At 38.0% G+C, this 25141-nt stretch overlaps 1 protein-coding gene across 2 annotated transcripts in view; it reads left to right on the top strand.

The window, feature by feature from the left end:
• The first annotated feature begins 261 nt into the window (after nucleotides 1-261).
• The window catches only part of fam160a1 (family with sequence similarity 160 member A1), a 91895-nt gene continuing 67015 nt past the window's right edge, over nucleotides 262-25141 (top strand). Inside the window, exon 1 of one of the 2 annotated variants that reach the window (XM_002933497.5) lies at nucleotides 262-634. The gene's annotated coding sequence lies outside the window, so the exon portion shown is untranslated. Of the gene's footprint in view, nucleotides 645-25141 lie in introns of both variants that reach the window. The other variant, XM_004911147.4, reaches the window with a different exon arrangement.

Here is a 25141-nt window from a genome sequence, read left to right as displayed (position 1 = left end):
GATTTACATGAATAAATAAAATACAAGTCAAGCAGAAGTTTACATGTGCTCTCCTTAGTAACGTAATGCAGCAGAGCATTCCATGTGTGTTATGTCCCTGCACTCATGCAAACTAGGCTGCGGGCGGCTTTGCCTATGAGGTACACGCACTGACGGGATGCTGAGATCACAAGCCTCAGGTTTCGCTGGGGGAGGGGCGTTGTACTTGGCTCACCTCAGCCCGGGACCTGCAGGTCTGGCAGCCCCTCCCACAGCTCCTCCCTGCCCCCTCCCTTTCCCTATGGCCTTTACTGATCTTATGTCAGGCACAAACTCTAAGCAGCCCGTGTAACTAATCCTGTGCCTCCCCACCCATACAGCAAAGTGCAGCTCCATGCAAGGGATTGAAGGGCTAAGCCCTAGCCTGCTGCTTAACACTCTCCCCCCGCTCTGTTGTGCATCTGCAATGAGTAGAAGCCAGAGCTGTCACTTCCCCGGAGTGTTCCCCTGACAGCCTCCCCGCTCTGTGCGACAAGGGAAACCTGTAGAACCGCGTCCTGCCTATTGTGTGCCTGGGGCTGCACAGATGAGCGGCGCCCAGGTAACTTTAGGCACAGAAGCCTGACTGTCCCCAGGGTCGCCATCACCTTGCCTGGTGTGTACAGGTACAGTGCTCATTCCCTCGCCCCTCTATGTGCCTATCGCTTTTGTGACTTTATTCCTGTTCTCATCTGTGTGTAAAGCATACTTACCACATTACTTGCTTCTTATATCTGACTTGCTCGCATTAGAATGTGTGGGTTCTTGGCTTAGTACATTGGCAGGTTGGCCTGGGCTTTCTCAACCTTCTGAAAGTGAAGAAAAGAGTAAAATATCCTGGGGTAATTATGGGATATACCCTCTTTCATATTGTGTGCTGCATGGTTATTACAGACAGAGAAAGGGAACAGTGACAGCAGACATAATTATTTATTTTAACATGAACGTGTATTCACATGCTCAGCACACACATATATATATATATATATATACTGTATATATAATGCCTGGGTACCAGTGACTATAACAACAATGCACAGATCACAGCACTTACAGGTTTAGATGAAACAGCGCACCTCTGAGGTATTTTTTTTATTATTCAGAATGCCATTGTCACGGGGATACAGAGAGCTGTGTTCAAGGAAACTATACAACAACAACAAAAAAAACCCCACATTTCTACACACATACCAACATTGCATGCAGTCAAGTTAAAGGGCCTAATACAGTTCTACCATTGCAGATATATGAAACATTTGTTTTAAGTTCATCACCGCAAAAGTTTAAAAATGCATCATGGTGCAGTTTGTCCAAGATTGCCTTTACTTGCCAGGGAGAAAATAGTTCAGCTAGCTGCAGTACAGGATACAATATGGGAGGATGGCCTTCTGAGCTGTCAGCCCAGTGAAAATAGCCGGTGCATCTAAACCCCTATACATATTTAATAACTTTATAATTTCATCCAGTGTATTCTGGGTATTTTAATTATGGACTATTTTTTATTTGTGAAGTTCTTTGAGAAGTTATTACACATCCTAGACAAATATTCACGTTCCTTACTATAGCTGCATATACCTTGGAATGGAACTCCACATATGATAATTTATTTTTTTTTATTAGGTTCGTTTCTAATTATAAAAGTAGGTGTTCTGTTGAGTAGCAATTATCAAGAAAGTACTGGTTTTGTCACATTCCTTAGGCACCTAATTTTTAATGCCCCATGTATGCAAATGTGATGACAGGAATGTTAGGCCTCTTGCCCACAGGTAACTGAGCAATTATATCCTGCACCCTTTATGATGAGCCTGACTTTGAAGAAAGGTTTTCATTTTAATCTCTGCAGGCAACAGAGATCTGAGGTTGAACAGCTCCGTGGGTCCTTAGCCTTATATTGCTTTTGTAAGCAATATAAGTCTATTCCTAGAAGACTGACTATTTAACATTATATAGCTAGAAAAGAGTGGTGACAAACAACCCAAATGGGTGTACCTTTGTGACATTATTCAAATAAGCAACTATCTGAAAATGTGGTTCCACAGCAGTGAGAAGATAAACACATGAGATCAATCTATGTTTCTGTGAGTACTGTTGTGGTAGAACAATGTGTTATTGTGAGGGGTGTGGTTGGTAGGATAATTACATACTGACAAATGAACAAGCAAGGTGCAAGGCACTTTGTGGTCACCATGGTCTGGTAAAGCTATTCTTTACCAGTATGTTTTCTGTGTATACAAATAGTAATTTCCTCCAACATCAGTAAGTCAGAAAATGACTAATATTAATTTATATTGTATATGATGCATTTCAAATGATTTTGTCACAGCTTCTGGTCCAAATGCCAAGTTGTTTGGCCACTGCCATATGTGGTGTCTTGATCACCAGTCCTCTCAATCTTCCATGGTCAAAATGCTCTTACCACAATCTGCTTTGGGTCTATGGTGCACAGGAAAGTTTTGGACAAATTTAGGCTTCATGAAACTTCCACCCTAGGCTTGTGCCCTTGAGTGCCTCTACAGAAAATCAGAAAATCTATGTGAGTGTATAGTTACCTCTGTAATAAGTATGTGTATATATGCATGTGGGTTCATCTAGAGGGGTGGAATTTGATAGGCTTTGTTTTTTTTTTTTTTTTAACCCAAATTGACTATGAAATAATGCTGAGGCTGCCAGGCATGAATAAATTCTTGTGATACCCTCAGCCTCTTAACCAACACTGGATACTTTTTAGAATTTACACATTTTCTCTGTTATATTTTCTCTTGTTGTTTTTGCTACTTTCTGTTTTGCCAGAAATCTTTATAGTATCATCTTCTAGGCTTCCCTGCAGATATACAGTATAACCATATTTGTACTTCTGGGAAACTAAAATATAGCACTGGTTTCTTTAATTCCAGTGTAATTGGGTTTGACCTCATCCATCAAAACAAATGCAACTGCACCTGTGCATTTGGTGAAATGGACTTAAAGGAGAAGGACAGGCTAAGTCACTTGGGGGTTGCCAAAATGTTAGTCACCCCCCAGTGACTTTAATCGCTTACCTTTTACCCCGAGCTGGTGCTTCTGTTAGGAGAAAACCACACCAGCCCGGGGTAGCTGCTGCTAGTGTATCATCCTCCTTATTTCTTCTGTCTTCGGAATCCCTGGGCTGGCGCATGCTCAGTAAAGTGAAAAAGCCGACTTTTTTGTTAACGTTCAGTATTTCATTCTACTGCACATGCGCAAGCGTGAAGACAGCAAAAGGGAGAGGAGACAGGTACGCTCGCAGGTACCCCGGGCTGGTGCGGTTTTCTCCTAAAAGGGGGAGCAGCCTAGAGTAAAAGGTAAGCGATTAAAGTCACTGGGGGTGTCTAATATTTCGGCACCCCCAAGTGACTTAGCCTTTCTTACTCCTTTTAGGTGCAGACCTGGAAAGGGGCCTTAATGTGTAGGCAGTGGTGATCATTAGGCGCCGAATTACACACCAGGATCACCAAATGGTGAAGTGAAGGCTGTTCATTTCTGTTCTGGTGTATATCATTAGGTTAGTAGTGCACAGATAGTCCCCATGCATTATGGACTTACACAACAGTCACAACAAAGGGTAAAGTCAAAGGTTTTATACTCGTTATCTTGTAAGGTGTACATGGAGTATATACGGGTATGGGACCTATTATCTAGAATGCTCGGGACCTGGGGTTTTCTGTAATTTGGATCTCCATACCTTAAATCTACTAAAAAGTAATTTAAAGATACAATAAACCAAATAGGATTGTTCTGCCTCCAATAAGGATTAATTATAACTTAGTTGGGATCAAGTACAAGGTACTGTTTTATTATTACAGGGAAAAAGGAAATCATTTTTAAGAATTAGAATTATTTGCTTATAATGGAGTCTAAGGGAGATGGTCTTTCCGTAATTTGGAACTTTCTGGATAATGGGTTTCTGGATAAGGGATCCCATACCTGTATATAGTAGCTTTAATCTTCCTGTTCAGTAAGTAAGAAGAACCATTGATTTTTCATAATTAAAACAATAGGCAAAAAATTTGTTCACACAAGCCCTGTTCACTAAACTCATGTTGAACAATTAGGTACCCTGCCCTATGAATAATCTAAAAATTACTATCTTAACCTTGGCCTTCCAAAATATTAGGTACAAGTAATTGGAGATTTTTTATGCATCGGATATCTTTGCAAAGAAAAACTTTAGCACTGAAATATTTTGTCTTTTGTAAGGATAAAGCTAAAGGATGGCAAGGAAGTGGGACATTGCCTATTAATACCTTTGGTTGAGAATGATGATAGGATTTCAGGCAGTGTGACAACAGTTTGAGGGTTTAGCTTGTATTTATATGTATTTTCACTGAATGGAAAAATGAGTAACCCAGAGATTAACTTTGTTTATTAATGCACATGTTTACATTGACATTAAGGTTCAGTTGCATGGCTACTGTGTTTATCTGCCTTACCTTTGAACTTGCAGTATAGATGACTGAAGAAGTTAAATGGTTTTCCTAAGTCGTTATACCCAACTATCAACATATTAACGTTATTATCATTTATCTTTCTAGCACCAGCACATACTGCAGTGGAATAACCCTAAAGGATAATCAGATACTGCAGCACACAGGAGACTTAGGGGCACATTTACTAACCCACGAACGGGCCGAATGCGTCCGATTGCGTTTTTTTCATAATGATCGGTAATTTTGCGATTTTTTTCGGCGTCTTTACAATTTTTGCGTAAAAACGCGAGTTTTTCAGCGTCTTTACGATTTTTGCGTAAAAACGTGAGTTTTTCGTAGCCATTACGAAAGTTGCGCAAAGTCGCGATTTTTTCGTAGCGTTAAAACTTGCGCGAAACGTCGCGCCTTTTAAGTTTTAACGATACGAAAAAGGCCCGACTTTGCGTGCAAGTGTTAACGCTACGAAAAAATCGCGACTTTGCGCAACTTTCGTAATGGCTACGAAAAACTCGCGTTTTTAAGCAAAAATCGTAAAGACGCCGAAAAACTCGCGTTTTTACGCAAAAATCGTAAAGACGCCGAAAAAATCGCAAAAAATACGAAAAAGTCGCAAAATGTTCGTTTCCAATCGGAATTTTTCCAATTCGGATTCGAAATCGTGTCTTAGTAAATCAGCCCCTTAGATGAAAAGTAGTGTGAACTTGAGCTCTTAAGGAGCTTGTAGTATGTGGGAATATTCTTACAAATAAACTGCTTAGCAATTTAAAAAGCGGTTTGGAATATAGCATCCAGTTTCATGTGATCCTGTAGGTATGTGATGATTCATATGCAATATGCTTTTGTTTGGAGCCCGAGTTTGTGTTTGCTAATTTCTCATCCACTTATGACTCACAAGGAAGCCCTAGTAACTTAACCACTTGTTCTGACAGGGCTAACCACTTTAAATATTTAGGCTTCTAGTTGGCTTACCAGTAGAGCTGAAGTGTGGATAGGAAGGGGCTGCTGAATGCTGTGTCATTGTGACATGACCAGTGTAATTACACTACTCAGCTGGCAAAGAATTAACAATGGCTGGCCAGCTGGCAGCCCCTGGCTAGTTGTGGTTCTTTGCAATATTTGTGGCATCAAGCCTGCCCAAGGGTGTAGAATACTAAATTCTTGACAACATTATCATATTACAGTCTGGGCCTGAACATGTTGAGATGTAGATAATCAGGCAACACAGTGCCACTGTATAATAATAAAATAATATTTTTTTCTGTGGCTAGGAATTGCTGTATTTGAGGTGCTCCATGTGTACAGGTACAGAGAATGCCACATGGAAGTCGAATGCATTATATAAAGGTTACTACAACTCCATATTATAAACACACTACTGGGGGTTTGTACACCTTTGAGTTAACTTTTAGTATGATGTAGAGAGTAATATTCTGAGACAATTTGCAATTTTTTTTAATTGTTTGTAGTTTTTTAATGATATCAGTTTTTGTCCAGCAGCTCTTCAGCTTGGAGTTTCAGCAACTGTTTGGTTGCTACGATCCAAATTACCTTAGCAACCATGGTATGATTTGAATGAAAAATTGATATGAAGAGTAGAGGACCTGAATTTATTAAACCAGCCTTTAAAAAGAACATGAATTAAAAAAGCATGAATTAAATGAATGAAAAACACAGACAAATGAAAACCACGAAAACCTCTAATACCACAAAGCAAAGAAAGATCCTCCAGTTGTAAAAAGGATACCTGCCCTTGACTTCTACATGACCTTGACAGCTTTAAAGGGGACCTGTCACCCAGACATAAAAAGCTGTATAATAAAAGTCCTTTTCAAATTAGACAAGAACCCAAATTAATTTTTATATTAAAACATGGTTGAACGTGATGGACGTATGTCTTTTTTCAACCCAACTTACTATGTTACTATGTTACATCCAAACCCATTATAAAGGCATTTAAAAATCCCAGCTGTCAATCATATATTGTAAGAACTTTAACTTTCAATTCGGCTCTCACTTTACCTCTCCCTCCTAACCATCTAATTGTGTAGCCAGTGCATGGGCATGGGCATCTGGTCCCCCATTCTGGTACATACACAAGATTTTGGGGTGATACAAATTTTGCCTTATTAACAGTGTCCTTAAAATGGCAGCTGCCTATTTGCTGTGATTGTGTAAGTCCAGGACTGAAGTAGACGAGATTTATATTATTTATATAGTGTAAGTGAAATTTATTTTGCTTAACAAACACAATAGAAAATAATTTCGAATTATTTCTCAGGATGACAGGTCCCCTTTAAGATGGTGTATTTTTACATTCAGATTTGTCACATTTTTGATGCATAATAAATGGCGAAAAATGGTGTTTTAGCGCAAACAAAAATTTAAATCATGAAAAAAATCAAATGCAGTTAAATTTATTAAATGCCCTCCTAAGTGTCACTGACAAAGCTGCTGAGCTAAAGCCTTCCTAGCAGTATAAAAATAAGAATATCTCAGAAATCACTTAAGATAGAAAATTAAAGGACATGGAAAGGCAAAGTCACTTGGGGGTGCCAAAATGTTAGGCACCCCCAAGTGACTTAAATCGCCTACCTTTTACCCCGGGCTGGTGCCCCTGTTCGGAGAGAACAGCACCAGCCCGAGGTAGCTGCCAGCGCTTTCTCCTTCCTGCTTCCGTGCGTGCGCAGGCGCTGTAGAGTGAAAAAGCTGAACTTTAACAGAGAAGTCGGCTTTTCACTCTACTGCGCATGCGCCTATGCTATAGTCGCAGCTAAATGAAGCAGGAAGAAGGAAGCGATCGCTGCAGGTAACCCGGCTGGTGCTGTTTTTTTCCTAACAGGGGCACCAGCCCGGGGTACAAGGTAAGCGATTAAAGTCACTTGGGGGTACCTAACATTTTGGCACCCCCAAGTGACTTAGCCTTTCCTTGTCCTTTAAAGTAAATTGCAAAAGTTCATAGAGGACTACCCAAATAAGCCTTTGCGAATGCATATTTTGGTGTTTAGATTCACCTGTACAGGGAATGTAACTATTTTATCTGGATGAAACCTGGTTAGATGCAAGTTGATCAGTGCAAGGGCTATTTATTAAAGATCCACTGAATCTGAGTATTTTTCAGCAGGATTTGGCCAAATCTGTGTGCCTAGCTGAACTGAATCTTAAGACCATGTGACTAAAGAAATTGCTGATGTAAATTAAGATTTGGTCCAGGATTTGGCTAAAGAATGTGGATTCAATGCATCCATACCATTTATGCAGTGTAACTATAAATTCATGTAGTGAATTTTGTCACACGTAGTTGATTGATGAGTTAATTTTTGTGTAAAAAGATATCTTTGAAAAGGAAACTGGCATTTACTATGAACTGAATGTCAGCATTCGGGTGGCACAAAGTACACACATTGTCAGACGTACAGTTTTGCTTGGCACCTGCACACTTGTGCTCATACCCATAGTATATAAAGCTTATAATGCTTTGTGCAAAAAAAGACTTGTTCTTGTCATAGTTTGTTACTGTCCTAGCCTGGAGGCCCTGCTCCTTGTGCGGATTACGATACATTTATATTTGCTAGCTCATACCTACATGCATATTAAACTGTTGATTTAGGCCATACATCATGGAGATAGTTATTTTACGAGACTTTGTATTTTGAAAATATAATGTTGCATGATTTAATCGCAGTTCTTATCTTTATTATGTTTGGCCTCAACAGAATGAACAGTTTGTAGAATTAATATTTGTTATATTGTTACATTTAAGCACTTTTTGTTCTTGTTAAAATAAGGTATGAAATATCAGAAGTTAAGGATTGTGATAAAATCCAGCATGTTAGGAAAATGTACTGCCTAGTTCACTATAAATTCTCCTGCTAAATCAAAGTTGTGGCTTAATGTTTAGGGCATGCTGGGCATTTATTTGCTGTTTTCTAGGTCAGCTATAGGTTTGTATGAGACGTTTTTTGGGCTGCATGTGACCTAACTTGCCTCTTCCAAACCTGCACCCATCCCAAAACAGTTAAACATATTTCAAGTTTTTGTCCTGACCGCCCTCTCAACAGCCCCAGATTTTAGCTTGAGACGCCCAGAGGCCACATGTTCTCCCTCCCCCCTTTTTCCAGATTGCGTGCATGCAGATCCTTCTCGGTCAGGTACAGAGGACTGGGGACAGGATGTGCTGAAGTGCTTTGCGCGTCGCCAGTGCTCCTTATCTGAGCACATTTCCCTTGTGTCTAGGCGGCATGTCGGCCCTAAATGTATGCCACCCTAGGCCCGGGCCTTTGTGGCCTCGCCACAGATTCAGGCCTGCCTCTCTGTTGACATCTAAGGTGGGTAGCATATGGGATCTTGTATAACCTGAGTTGGCAGGATAGGTAGTCATTGTAGCAGCAGCAACAGCAACTGTCATTATTGCAAATATAAAAATCACCCAAACTGTAGTGGATGTTGTAAAAATCTATTTTACAAATAGTCTATTATATTTATTGATATAGTTGTTTAGATATATCCATTAATCTTGGAGTTCCTCAACCTAACATTTTTTTCCAGGTGTGCACACAAATACTTCATGCTGTGAGTCACTGACTGACTCCTCTCTAACTGGCTGTTTCCTTGTGATTCCAGCGATTTGTAGTGCATATGGGTACACAAAAGCCATTTCCCCTGTAATATATGTATGTCTCTATAAACTTGCAGGGAAGGAGCTTTGTGGCCTTTTCGGCTAGTAAATGTTTTTACCAAGTGTTTATTTTTGTTGATTACTCTTGTTTGCTTTGATGTCCTCCATATGTCAGACATGTTTGAATTACTGATCAGTTTTGTCAGTTAAGCAATGGTGTCCATCTGCCTACTAAAATCTACAGATGGGTAAGTGCCAGTTTTAAGCAAATTTAGAATTCTGTTTTGTTCACTACTTTCTTGACAGATGTCTCGCTATTTCTCTTTTAAAATAACTGTATATATTTTTTGTAACTAACAAAAATCACTAAATGACACCTACAAATGATCGAGCAATATGGGGCAGATATTATCTGCTGCCACAACTGGAAGGATAAACACGATCAACCCTAAATAAAATTATGTATCTGATTATATTTCCCTACTATCAAATGCAAACTGCAAAGTGCTACTTCGGATGGAAAATTGAGCACACATTGATTCTATTCACAAAAAAGGGGTTGCACCCATACTTGTTTCTAGCAACTTGCAGATAGTTGCAGGGAGCACTGATGCTAGGGTTACCACCTTTTCCCCTTCTGAAAGTTTGACAGGGGGTGACATCATGGGGCAGGAACAGTGACACTACAGGTGGGGGGCGGTGATGTCACATGGGCAAGTTATGACATGGCAATCGCTGATTGGCCGATCACTATGTTAGTCTAGGACAGTCCTGCCTGGTTATCCTAATTTGGAAAACCAGACATGCAGTTTTGACCTGTACAGCCCTTCTAAAAACCGCGCTGTCCGGATCAAAATTGGACAGGTGGCAACCCTAATCACTGCCCTAGACCTACTCTGATAAATATCATGGCCAGCAGGGAACCCTGCAAGTATAGTCACCTGGGTATGGTTTTATTTACAGGGTCAATATCCATAACCGACTTTCACAAAGTAAATTGGATGCTGATGTCATTGGTGCTATGCACTGGAAGTGATGCCATTCCAACACAAATACAGTGGACATAGTGTGTGCTATGCTGACATTTTGGTGAAAAAAACAACAGCATTGTGAATAAAATACATGGTCATTTGCTTTCAAGAATTGCATCCATTACTTTGCAATCACTTTTTAAATGAGGCACACTCCTGTTTGTTGGTGCTATTTTAGATCATGCTATCAGAAAACAGTACATTGTTTGTGGCTATAGAAACTGACATCTAGATCACAATCAGCAGTGTTTTCATTTCAAACATTTCAACTACGTTTGATAAATAGAAGTGTTTAAAAAAGACACAAAAAAACCCCGGGCAAGTATAGGATTGAAAATATTTTTCATTTTACATCTCTGGACACATATATCCCTTTATTTATTTAAAACCATGATTTTCTGGAGTGGCAACTATTGACATAAAATATTCTGCATATTTATCACCATATGGGGCAATATTAGGAAAGCTAATGACAGATTACTCAGTGGGACTCCATAAATAATACATTTCTTAACTCTAGGCAGCAGTCACAGAGATCATTTAAAATCAATGGAAGTTTCCTCGGCTGTCTCGTCACTGCTCATAATTCTAAGCATACCTGTCACAACAGGAACAATCTACTACCTGCTGATCCCTGTGTAAATTAAACAAATTTACAATTTTCTCAGTTAACAGTTGGCTTTTTTTAATTATTGCTATTTACAATTTGTACATTTACCTGCACAGTAATTTATTAATAAGGGAGGGTACTTAGAGTTTTGATTTACTGATAGGTTAAAGTCATGGCAACATGAAGGGAGTTAACTTTTTATGTGTACTTTTTGTAGTTTTGAATGATTGACAGCTTCTCTGTGGGACTACTTGTAGAGTTTTTGTTGCTTTTCATTAGTTATGTATCTAGTCAGCCCTTTCCTATTCAACTCCCAGTCTGTTATTCAAACCACTGCCTGGTAACTAAGGTAAATTGGACCCTATTTTTTTTATTATCACTTATAGAGGCCCATTTATCAACATTCTCATTTTAGTGGTTTTAGAGGTTTTTAAAACAATGAAAAAAACATGAATGCAAAGTGATTTATTAAAATAGCCTTTAAAAAAAGCAGGAATTAAAAAAACACAGAAAATGTAAATTTAAGATACGAAAAGAAGAAAAAAAACCCAAACCTTTAAAACCATGAAGCAAATAAAGATTTGAAAATTGATCTTTAGCAAATGGGCCCCTTACCCTACCTGAGTCTAGATCATGCTTGCATATAAAAACAGTGATGCATAAGACCAAATGACAAGCAGCTATTCATACAATCAGCCTCTAGAATCAAGAATTATGGTGTGAATTATTAATACTGCAACAATATTCGTCTGATTTACCACCTCTTCTCTTTGTGGTAGAAGTCAAGGGATCAATTTATTAAGCTCCAAGGTTCCAGTTTCTAATGGCAGCCATACAAGGGCTGATCTCCTATGTTCTCTGACCAATCTGCCCACAGGCTGAAAGGACAGAAATCTTACGAGGGGTAAATAAAATATGTTGTTCTTTATACTGTCAGTTGAGCACATATCACTAACAATCTGAACTCTCCATTGAGATTTGTATGGATGAGCCTAGTCATTAATATGAAGATTGTTATTGTCAAGAATACAATTCCAGAGGGACTGCTGTCATTGATGTTTCTTAGTTAAAATGCTCAGGTGAGCTCATCTTCAAACCTGTGTCTAGGTAACAAGAGGCTCAATGGCTGGCAAGGATCCCATTGGGAGGAACAGTGTTAAGTTTTGATCTCTGTTCAAGGAGAGGAGAGCAATCATGTGGCTATGTGCGGGAAGTACAAGAAGACAATACTTGGCTTATATGTAGTCCTAGTTTATTGCACAAACCTATGATAATAACGAATCAAAGTTCAAGGGATGAAAGAATAACACCTTTATGTTACAAGCAACAGTTTTTAATAATTAACATTTACCTAAATTTGTGAGCACAGGTACAATCCATACCACCCAAGATAACCTCCATCCCCTTATATCCAATAATATGTGTACTTAGAAAATAGTTCAAAATGTGGCCCAAATAATGATAAAGGGAAAGCTGGGAGTTATTGATTAGAATAAGCTGAAGTGTAACAGGATGGATGGTTAATTGCTAGCAACAACTAAACGTAGAGAGCAGAGCTATAGAATTCTGCAAGGAATTGTATATTAAAACATAACAATGTGTCACTGGAGTTTTTATTTTTTCAGAGAGAACTGTGTTTCTACATATTGGTACAGGTATGGGATCTATTATGCAGAATGCTTGGGACTTGGAGTTTTTCAGATAAGAAGTGTTTCTGTAATTTGGATTACATTAAGTGGGCTAAAATTCATTTACATTTTAACTAAATCCAATAGGATTGTTTTGCTATCAATATGGATTCATGCAGCTTAATTGGGATCAAGTACAAGGCACTGTTTTACTATTACAGGTATGGGATCCCTTATCTGGAAACCCGTTATCCAGAAAGTTCCGAATTACGGGAAGTCCATCTCCCACTGACTCCATTTTAATCAAATAATTCACATTTTTAAAGCAGATTTCCTTTTTTTCTGTAATAATAAACCAGAACCTTGTACTTGATCCCAGCTAAGATATTATTAATCCTTATTGGAGGCAAAACAATCCTGTTAGGTTTATTTAATGTTTTAATTATTTTTTTAGTAGACTTAAGATATGAAGATCCAAATTATTTGATTAAAATGCAGTCTATGGGAGACAGGCTTTCTGTAATTCAGAGCTTTCTGGATAACGGGTTTTACGGATAATGGATCCAATACCTGTACAGAGAAAAACAAAATTGAAGTTATAGAATGTCCTGCTGGGTGATGTTGTGATGGCAGATTTTATTAAAGGAACAGTTCAGTGTAAAAATAGTCAGTAACCAATCAGTGACTTGAGGGGTTGGGGTGTATGGGACGTTCTCACAAACTTAACAACAGTTATGTCCCACGTGCCCCCCCCCCCCAAAGTCACTGACTAACTAAGAGGTTAGAGAGCAGACAGCAGGAAGACATCTGCTCACTCCAGCCTTTATAGATTACATTTTTGCCTAAATAACTATATTAGAAATATATTTTACCCAGTTTTATTTTTACACAGAGCTTTAATGCCTTTTACAGGGGCTTGGATGATTTCTTGCACAAGCATAATATTCAAGACTATTGTGAATTTAAGATTTACATTACAGGGCAGATTTATCAAAGTACGATTTTCGTACCTTTAAAAAGCACAGTACAAAAAAATCGTATTAAATACGATTAAGTACGAAAAATTTGTATCTTGAAATACAAAAATATTGTATCTTATAATGTCCAAAAAGTAAGTTTTTTTAATAAATAAATGGCAGGGAAACCTTTCTGACTTTGATCCTTCTGTGCATGATTTTGGAAGCCTCCCATAGGACTGACTAGGGGGCCCATTTAGGATTGGTGCCCAGGGTGGTACTGGACCTAAATAAAGCCTTGCACCTAAAGTGCCAGCTTCACTATTTATAAGTACACAGTCACCTTTAATAAATTCCACTAGGCCTTAACAAGAGATGCAGATTTTAATCACAGCTCAGCTGGTTCAGTCTTCAGGGCCTCTGTAAGTCATCCACTCCATATCCCCTACACAATTAAAAATTATTTTATAAATATACAAATGACATCTACATATCTATACACATTACACCATGCAAAAGGTTGCAAAAGTGTTATGTGTTGCAGCTGCATGTCTACCTTGCCTTGGACCAGCATGGGCCAGGTGTAAATTGATAGTTGGTATCCTTGTAAAACTTGAGGCTAAAAAGTAATGTAAAATATAGTACTTTATGCTACAAGAACCCTATGAGAGATGCAGTCTTAGCTTGTTTGTGTGACTAATGGCGTCTTTCACCTTCAGTGTTCTGATCAGTTGCATTAATTATTTCAAGTTTTTATTCTGTGGAAAAACAGTGGTGTTGGCATTGTAATCTGATATCTATTTCCTCTTGCCATTCCAACAAGTAACTGCTGCAGATCTATGCTAAAAGATAAATAACAGTGGAAATATTACATTTTAATATAATTTCAGACATCTTTCTCTATATTAAAACATCATGGCTCTTCTTCCATTATTCTATTTTTAAATTATGTGTATTATCCATATTTGAAAACCCAACTTATCTCTATTTGACAAGGTTTCAGTATGATTACCTTTTAATCCACTGACAGCAGCAATGTCTAATATTTTTACCTTTCCAAAAATAAACATTAGACTAATCAGTCATATAGTTTCATGATATTGGATCTCTTTACAGTGTGTTTCATTTTTCTTCCATTATTTATTTTATCATACCTCTAGATGAATTCAGGAAAATTATCTTATATTTAAAGGGATTGTTCACCTTTAAATTAACTTTTAGTATGATGTAGAGACTGCTATTCTGAGACAATTTACAACAGGAATATAAATAGAGGAGGGCCTAAATAGAAAGATAAGTAATAAAAAGTAACCATAGCAATACAATTGACTCACAGAGCAATGGTTTTGTGGTAGCTAGGGTCAGTGACCCCCATTTGAATGCTGGAAAGAGTCAGAAAAAACCCCAAAAACTATAACAAATAAAAAATGAAGACCAATTAAAAACTCACAAAGAAAAGACCATTCTACAACATTTGTATGTATAACTGCTATTTAAACAGTGTTTATCTGTCCTTTTTTTATTCCCTGCCCCGGTGGCTCTGGCATTTGAAACAATGTAACACAAGCCAGCAGACTGACAGACCTGCCTTGCTGGAGGAGTCTGGTTTTTGCAACATTGTTTGCAAATGCCACATTTTTAAAGCACTGACATTTTTAATACATTAATATTGGAAAGTTGCGTAGAATTATGTTTTCTTTTATTTGGCAAAAACCTATTTTTTGGGTTGAAATGTCCTTTAAGAAAGCCTTTATACAACCTGCACATAATACAGGTGCATATAAGGTTTTTTCTCTGATACATTCACAAGGAATGTACTCCTGTTTAAGTTAAATCCTTTATTTTGACTTGTAGCCAGCCAAGCATTGTGAGCAGACAGATGGTTGGCTAAATCACATGAGAGCATATGATTGTACTAGTGATAAGGATCTACCAATAATCTAGTGCAGAATGATAAACTAGAAAATAATAGGCCATTATGGGGGATATTAATGCATCACTAATAATTATATAACAATCTGCGTAGGAAGTTATAAACTGTATAAATATAATCTTTCTGTTGTTGTTATCTTTGTCATAAATTATATTTTCATTTCCTAAAAGATGACTAACAAATTAAATATAATTTAATTACAAAAAATGATTTCTCTGTAATAATGAAGAAGCCGTACAGCTTTACTCAATTTATATATATTAAAGGACAAGAAATTACTTCTCACAAATCCTGGCCATCTGGCAGGGCACATAAGAAATATATCAAATCTTCTTACCATGCGTTTAAATTGTGCCCACTTTCCCTTTCAGCTCAAAATTAAACCTAGCTAACCATTTGACTATACCTGTGAATTAGAACTCCTAGCAACTAATCAGCTAAGTGTTGTTGGATTATAATTCCCGAAATAACACTGAATGCCTAATGTGTGCCCTGAGGGGTACTTCTTACGCAGTCTCTATAGACAAATCAGACTGGGAAAATGTATGAGAAACCTCAGGAAAACACAGGGCATTTTAATATTGGGCAGAATGTTCATGGTGAAAAATGATTAGTGTTCCCAGTGCTGCTTTAGACATGCCCCCTTACCCTACCCCTCTTCTACCAAATTGGTGTGTACACAATAAAGTCTATGCACATTCAGCCAATCAGATATAACATGGGTACCCATCTAAGTGTCCAATTGTGGGCCCGTGGTTAGAAAAAAACAGATTTTTTTTTATTAACTCATCCTTGGGTGGCCCCCTAGATATGGGTCCTTGGGCCCCTATATAAAAAATAAGGTGTACTTTTGCTTTAATCAGTTCTAATGTTACAAATGTGTCCCATTGATGCATAGAACTATCTGTATCAGGGGTGTCGAACTCAATCAGAGAAGGGGCCAAAATCTAAAATCCAGCCTAAATCGCGGGCCGAATGGTTTACTGAACAGTCATAAACTGACAATGTTAACCAGAAATTTTTTAGCCCACGCTCTCCTGTGTATTTTTTAGCACACGCTCTTTAGCACTTGCCTCCTGAATCTCGCGTGACTTGTGGCTTGTGATCTCGCTGACCGTACTTGCTATCTATTACGCATGCGCATAGAATCTATGCGCATGCGTAATAGATAGCAAGTACGGCCGGCTATGCCATAGAATGATTCTACTATGGCATAGCCGGCTGTACTTGCTATCTAATACGCATGCGCATAGATTCTATGCGCATGCGTAATAGATAGCAAGTACGGCCGGCGAGATCGGATTTGGCCCGCGGGCCTTGTGTTTGACACCTGTGAAATATACAGTACATAGTGTCACAATTAGACCAAATTGGTTGGGAGTACAAGGTTATCTTTGAACCACTACAGAACAAAATACCAAACCACTCTAGGGACAACGTCCTTAGCAAAAGACAAACACATTTCTTTCAGGCTTACTTCCAAATAGGCTGGTCTACCTGCGTGTTATGATGATTGATTCTACTATGGCCGGCCGTACTTGCTATCTAATACGCATGCGCATAGATTCTATGCGCATGCGTAATAGATAGCAAGTACGGCCGGCTATGCCGCATAGATTCTATGGCATAGCCGGCCGTACTTGCTATCTATTACGCATGCGCATAGAATCCATGCGCATGCGTATTAGATAGCAAGTACGGCCGGCCATAGTAGAATCATTCTATGGCATAGAATGATTCTACTATGGCCGGCCGTACTTGCTATCTAATACGCATGCGCATAGATTCTATGCGCATGCGTAATAGATAGCAAGTACGGCCGGTGAGATCGGTGCGGGCCACATTGCAAGGCCTGGCGGGCCGGATTTGGCCCGCGGGCCTTGTGTTTGATACCTGTGATCTGTATCGTCCCCTTCTCCTTATATAGTTTAATTTTTAGTTCTAGATTTAAAGAAACCACATTATGATGCATACAAGCTATTAAATTATTACAAATTCGTGTAGTGCTGGCTGAGTCTAATCTTTAAAAGATGTAGTATAGACTGAGAAAGATGCCTTACGACAAATGTCTGCTTGATGTTCTTTCAGACCCTTTATTTGTGCTGGGCCATGACAGCTTTCAAAAATTGCTTTCAGAGTACTTGATCTAGATAAAATACTGTTATCTGGAATTTGCAACAAACCTGCTAAGCTTATTCTTTCTCTGTTCATGAAGTTAGCCAGATACGGTTCTTGAGGTATCTAACATACTGCACCCATGAGGAAGATAGGCTATTGAAATAGCTGCAATATATTCATGTCTTTAGTGTAATAGCACCAGCAAATGTTTTTTAGCAACCCCTGGCAACCAATTACCATTTAGCAGATACTGGACTACTGCAGTTAGAACAATGAAAGCAAACTTTCTGCTATAGGTTACTAGATTAAGGGAAGTGCTATAATTTTTACTCTATAATGTGCTAAAGATACAGTTTCTGCCATAATATTCCAATTTTTGACAATTACATTTTTCTGTAACTCATAACATTTGTATAGAGAGATACAAATTACTAAACTGCAGTTTAGCTTTAAATAATCTTTTAGCATGTTACAGATTAACCAAAACATTTTACTTAAACTTCATTTTTTATATTTTTTGTTTTCATAATACAAGTATGGGATCTGTAGAAAGCTCTGGACCTGGGGTTTCCTAGATAAGGAATCTTTAAGTAATTTGGATCTCCATGCTTTAAGTCCATTAAAAAATAATTTAAACATTAAATAAACCCAATAGGATAGCTTTGCCACCAATAAGGATTAGTTGGGATCAAGGATCAAGTACAAGGTACTTTTTTATTATTATTTTTATTTTGCTGAGATTAAAATTTACCATTTTCCTAGTGATTATTAAGCCCCTGAAAGTTACTTCAAAGGTGAACAGATAAACCAGTGACTAGGGCACAGATAACCCCCATGCATAATGACTCCTGCTAACAAAACAGTCACGTGAATGACAACACTCATGTTCAACAAGGGTTTATACTGCTCCTTTAATAAGAAGCTCAGCCTATAGCAGTGCAGCCCAGCCCTGAATCCAGCAGCAACACTTTCCCCACTATGCTTTAATTGAAATGGAGCTAATAGTCTTGTTATTGACTTGGGTGGCTATAAGCCATATACTATTATAAGTGAGCCTACTTTTAAAAATGTTTTATAAATGTGGTGCTTGTATTGTGTTGTGTATGTTGATGGTATATTTTTTGTGAACATTTGTGCCTAAAAAAAACTACAGAGTGGTTCACTAGTTAGAGCTTTTATACCCTTGCAAGGTGACTAAGGAAGATGGCAAGTCATGGTGAAAATTTATTTCCGTGGTATATTGTAGAGGACAGGGCTGTGGAGTCGGAGTCGAGGAGTTGGAGTCGGAGGCAATTTTGGGTACCTGGAGTCGGAGTCGGCAAAAAATGAACCGACTCCGACTCCTACTAAATTTAAATGGGAATAAAAAAAAATTAATAAAGCAAGTTTAAATGTCCCAATTCACAAACAGTCATAATTAATTACTTCTCTGCTAGAAGAATAAAGCCCAATGCACGCAGTGCATAAACGAACACCATTGAGTGACCATGAAGCATGCTTTTCATTGACTGTATGAATGTATAAAATACATTAGCATATTAAAAACAGAGGAGTCGGAGTAGGAAGTATCAGAAACTGAGGAGTCGGAGTCGGAGAATTTATCTACCGACTCCACAGCCCTGGTAGAGGAGTAGCTCACCTTTAAATTAGCCTTTAATGTACTATACATTTGCCTTTTATTCTTCAATTTTTGTGGTTTTAAATTACTTGTCTTCCTGTTCTTCCTCTTTTCTAGCTTTTAAAGGAGAAGGAAAGTTTAAAACTTTATCAAAAAGGTCTATGTAAACAAAGCCATAAACACGCGCAGAGTCCTCTTTCAAAAGAAACAAAGGATTTATTTTCTTCTTTTGTGTATACTTGTTCTTTGGTATCAGAGTTCCTTCTCTCAGAAAAATCCTTTAGGGCAGGGCACAAGTCGTTTCCCCTCTCTGCTCTCTCCTCCTCCCATCTCTGCTCTCTCCCCCTCCCATCTCTGCTGTAATCTGAGCTACCAGCAACTAGAGCTGCAGCATGGAAGCTACTGTCCCCAAGCTTTAATGGCAGCTGCTATCTTGAACAAACAGAGGGAGTTTCTAGGGCTGTTAACTCAGGTATGATAAAAATTTCTACAGAATATAGTGTTCTAGCTTGCACTATTGTGGCTAATCTATTGGCAATAAAATGCCAAAATGCCTTTGCTTCTCCTTTAAAATTCCATGTGCTTTTCAGCATAACTGACCCATATAACTAAAGACAAATGCACTTTTATTATTGTTGTTACTTTATATTGATTATCTTTCTTCAAATACAATTTCCTGTTCATCTTTAATCTCATCTTCAAGACTATTGCCTGGATGTTTAAATGATTCGGCTGCCATATAATACTGATTTATGCATTATACTAGATGCTTAAGCTTTAAACACTTTTAGTTGGTGCTTGATCATACCTACTTGGTATTATTTAATTAAAAATTACATTTTGCTTACTGTTATGCCCCCCTTACAAATCTGTAAGATTTATTTTGTCAGTTCAGTGTTGATGCAAGTTATTTTTGTTTAAAGTAAACCTAAAAATAAATACGGCTAATTTTTTTTTCATATTATATTAAAAATCACGAAATGTCTGTATATTTGTTAATTGATGTATATTATTTATGATTACTTAAAGCTTTAGTTGTGTTTGGGATGAGTTCCACTTTCATTTTTGGTAGTTTAGACACACATTTTCTACATAGTTGGGCTTTCGGATGTATCAAGCAGAGCAAATAATCATTAATCCCAATTCTTACAAATTCAGGCTGAGCCTAGTGCCACTTCTCCATTCCCACAGTTTGGGAACCATTTGCCTAGAAAACTAGAAAAAAAGATAAAAGTGGGTGCATTCCCTATTCCTGAAGCACCTGTATGAAAATAAAGTATGCTTTTTGTAGCTTGTTGTTTGACAGAGAATGTGGACCAGGGAACAGACAGGAGCAAACATTTTGCCCATTGATGAAAGAGCAGTTCTTTTTATGTTTAGAGGTCATATTTGCATATACTTACTAAATCAGCCACCATGTCCCTATCTGATGTAGCTATTCCTGGCAAGGAGCTAGCGACAGTTTTTAGCTAGATTGGAACTCAGAAGCATTACATACATTAAGGGGCAGATTTGTCAAAATGTGAGTTTAGAACTTAATGCATAAAAACTCACCCACATTCTATTCATTCCTATGGGATTTTTAGAAACGTATTTATCAATGGCTGAAAGCTAGAACTCACCATTTAATAAATACTCTTCTAAAAATCCCATAGGAATGAATAGAATGTGGGTGAATTTTTATGTATTAAAGGAGAAAGAAAGGTAAAAACTAAGTAAGCTTTATCAGGAAGGTCTATGTAAATGCAGCCATAAGCACTCACAGAAATGCTGCACTGACTTATCTGTCAAAAGATTTCTTGTGTCTGCCACACACACACACTGCTTTCTGCTCTCTCTTCTCTCCTGCTTCCCCCTCCCTCAAGAACGCTAAGAACTCACTCCCCCAATGTGGATCTGAGCCAATCAGCAGGAAGCTGACTCATAGTCTTACAAACTGAGCATGTTCACTTGGTCTCGGTCTCGGTGAGAAGTGAGGCATTATGGGAACTTTCTTTACACAGCTTGGCGTTTTTTCTTCCTGTTTGGCTTCTGATCATCTGAACAGGTCAAATATGGGGAGACTTAAGGGCACTATTGAGACAACTGAAGGTATGCCTGCAGTGAGAGATTAACTCTTTATTAGCCTTTCCTTCTCCTTTAAGCTCTAAACTCACATTTTGATAAATCTGCCCCTAAGTAGCACTATATAAATAAAAATATGCCTACATGCAAACATCTATATATTACAGCACCATGACATCTTAGAGGTAAGGCCTCTGTCTGTTATCCCTCTAAGGGGCACATTTACTATGGGTCGAATCCGAGTCCGAATGGAAAAAATTCGGATTGGAAACAAACGTTTTGCGACTTATTCGTATTTTTTGCGATTTTTTCGGCGCCTTTGCGACTTTTCGGAAATTATCGCGACTTTTTCGTTACCAATACGATTTGCGCGAAAAACGCGAGTTTTTCGTAGCCATTCTGAAAGTTGCGATTTTTTCGTAGCGTTAAAACTTGCGCGAAAAGTTGCGCTTTTTTCGTAGCGTTAAAACTTAAAAGGCGCGACGTTTTGCGCAAGTTTTAACACTACGAAAAAATCGCAACTTTTTGGGACCTGTTACTCGGAATGCTCGGGACCTGGGGTTTTCCAGATAAGGGATCTTTCCGTAATTTGGATCTCCATAATAAAGTCTACTAAAAATCATTTAAATATTAAATAAACCCAAAAGGATTGTTCTTCCTTCTGTAAGGACTAATTATATCTTAGTTGGGATCCAGTGCAAAGTACTGTTTTATTATTACAGAGAAAAGGGAATCATTTTTAAAAATTTGAATTATTTGCTTGTAATGGAGTCTATGGGAGATGGGCTTTCTGTAATTCAGAGCTTTCTGGATAATGGGTTTCTGGATAAGGGATCCCATACCTGTACTGACATTTTAGATTGGTTTCCTATGTGCATGTTTTATATATCTTTATTCAGCATTTATATTTAGTGTAGCAACTGGGAGTTTCGTAAAGAAGAAGTTGTTGATCTTGATGTGGTGAATTACTCGGTTGGTTCCTTTGCTGTTTGTGCTGAAGGAACCAGTGTTACAACTTGACTTTTTGGAGCGCATCACAGTAAGCACCCAGCAGATATAATTTACTACATATCTCTTTCACCAAACTGCTAATTATTTAAAGGGGATTTTAGGCTGGTCACAGTGCAACAGTGATGAAAAAATCAATCCATTATTGGTTTGAATCTTGACTTATTAATTATCCACGTTGTTTCTAGTGTCAGTGTTAATTTGTCAAAATGTAAAGCCGGAGTACCAGACATCCAGCTCCCCAGCTGTTGTCAACTACAAATCCCCAGCTGACAGAGCTGCTGTCAGACATTTCTAATTTAACTCCTTTTTTATCCCTGGTCTACTGTTGCTGTTCGGGACCAATTGTGCTTCAGCAGGGCATTTATACAGTATACACCCCTAGCACAGAAATGCTCACATATGCAGTGGCACAAATCTGTGATTGAACTGTCCCAGACAGTGATCATTCTATTTCTCTAGTTACCATACAGTCTGCCAGTTTTTATCCCAAAGTAAAATAAAGATGATTAATAAAAATAAAGAAGATTGCTTTTACTGTGAGGCTGCAACGGTGCTGCAGAGTTTTTATGGAAAATCTGTAGATGCATATAGAGGAGGCATCTGATTTTAACATTCCTCCAAGCAAGCACTGTCACATACTCATCATTGTTTTAGCCTAATCCCAGTGTCACTGAAATTGCACAGAAATATCCAGGTACTTTGTATTGTGCCACTGAAATACGAAGAAACATTTACCTGTAAAAATTCACAGGAAAGTTCTCACACAATAGATTCACCTATTTTTCAATTTACTTTTTTCTGTCTTTTTCGTCTTTTTATTTCTAACATACATTGCATAATCCTGAAAACCTTGAGTGACTATCATTAGACATTGCCATTGCTTTTTTTCCTCATTGCACTTTAATAAATGTGAAAATTTTGAGAATAATCAAAACTGAAAATTTGCAGTGTTTGGTGCTGCATTGATTGCAGTTTAGTAAAAGGTAAATTGTGTAAGAGCAGGCCATACACTATAAACTAATCTAATATAATCTTTCCCCAAATCTAAACAGGAATACAAGCCGTCAGAATGAGGACTGCATTTATGACCCCATGTATTCCTTAATCCAACGGGAAATCAAACCTGCCTGATTGATACTCTAGGGGGCTGATTTACTAACCCACGAATCCGACCCGAATTGGAAAAGTTCCAACTTGAAAACGAACATTTTGCGACTTTTTCGTATTTTTTGCGATTTTTTCGCCGTCTTTACGAATTTTTCGTTGCCAATATGATTTTTGCGTAAAAACGCGAGTTTTTCGTAGCCATTACGAAAGTTGCGTAAAATCGCCCGATTTTTCCGTAGCGTTAAAACTTACGCGAAAAGTTGCGCCTTTTTCGTAGCGTTAAAACTTAAAAGGTGCGAAGTTTCGCGTAAGTTTTAACGCTACGAAAAAAGCGCAACTTTTTGCGCAAGTTTTAACGCTACGAAAAATCGCCAGATTTTACGCAACTTTCGGAATGGCTACGAAAAACTCGCGTTTTTACGCAAAAATCGTATTGGTAACGAAAAATTCGTAAAGACGCCGAAAAAATCGCAAAATACCGATCATTACGAAAAAAACGCAATCGGACTCATTTCGACCCGTTCGTGGGTTAGTAAATATGCCCCTAGGTTTTCTTGACCTTGACGTGTTAAATTATCAGTTGTTTTGGCAACAGTCTGGCCAGTCTGAGCTCTGTACTTTACTTTGGATTTTGTTATAAAACCTTGTGGTTGGGTCTAGGGAAGATGACTCAGCTTCTGAACTCCAAGCGTACAAGCTGAAACACTTGATATCATGTAACTTCAATGTATTGGGCATGAGAAAATTGTTGTTTGCAGATAGTGGCAATTACTATACAAATAAGGTTAGATTTGGTTTTATATTTAGAAAAATCTTTTGCAGAGAATTGAGTATTCAGCACAATACAAAAATGATGGTTCACTAGGACCAGTTTTCTGTGGGGCTTTGGCTACCAGTGAATGTTTCCTCCATGCTACTTTCTATTATTTATAATGTTAAAGTTATACACTGGCAGTGTCATAGTGCATTTAGTATTCTTTTCAGTAAACATACAGTATCTATGTGTGCATGTCGCTTATCCTGTTTGTTATGATGACTAATTTATTATCCATATAATTTTGTAAATCCGTAGACAAACACCAAATATGACTAGGTAAAATGCATGCTGTGCATGCTGACATTTAGTACACAGGTTCTGCACTAATATTTATGATTTCTAATTTGGCAGTATATGCAATCTAATCAAATACAAGTATAAAATCTGTTATCCGCAAACCCGTTTCCTAGAAAGTTCCGAATTAGGCCATCTCTTATAAACTCCATTATAAGCAAATCATTTCAATTTTTAAAAATGATTTCCTTTTTCTCTGTTAAAGGAGAAGGAAAGTTTACTGCCAATAAATTCATCACATTAGTGCCACCTAGAACAATATGTTTATTCTGCAGAAAGCTTTGCCATACTTGAGTAAAGAGCCTTAGAAGCTCCCTCCTTTTGCTGTCGACAGCAGCTGCCATTTTAAATAGCTTTCTGTTTGCAGTCTAGCCGTTATAGCTCAGATCACACATTCCTAAGGGAGTGGGGGAGGGAGTTCTTAGCATTCTTATCGGAGGGGGGAGCAGGAGAGGGGAGAGTGCTGCGCAGGCTGTGGCCACAGGAATTAAGGTTTTTTTCTGAGAGAGGAAGTCAGACAACCGAGCAACATGTTTACAAAAAAAGAGACAAGAAATCCTGTGTTTCTTTTGATAGAGGACTCCGTGAGTGCTTATGGCTGTATTTACATAGACCTTTCTGATAAAGCTTACTTAGTTTTTACCTTTCCTTCTCCTTTAAATTAAACAGCTGCTCTTGAAAGATTGTCAGGTATAACAGTGTTTATTATTATTATTATAGAATTGGTTAGCTATGATTTTTTATTATAAGTTTATATGACTACTGAATGTAGACATGCAAAAACATTTTTTGGGTTCTTGGAGATACGCTGTAAACTGTGTGCATAATAACACCCTTGGTGTGAATTACCTGCAGGCATTTTTAGTGAGTCAGCTA

This window comes from Xenopus tropicalis, chromosome 1 (genome assembly GCF_000004195.4).
Source record: "Xenopus tropicalis strain Nigerian chromosome 1, UCB_Xtro_10.0, whole genome shotgun sequence".
Lineage (NCBI taxonomy): Eukaryota > Metazoa > Chordata > Amphibia > Anura > Pipidae > Xenopus > Xenopus tropicalis.
Note: the sequence above shows the minus strand (reverse complement) of the source record. Positions and strands in the feature narration are given on the sequence as shown.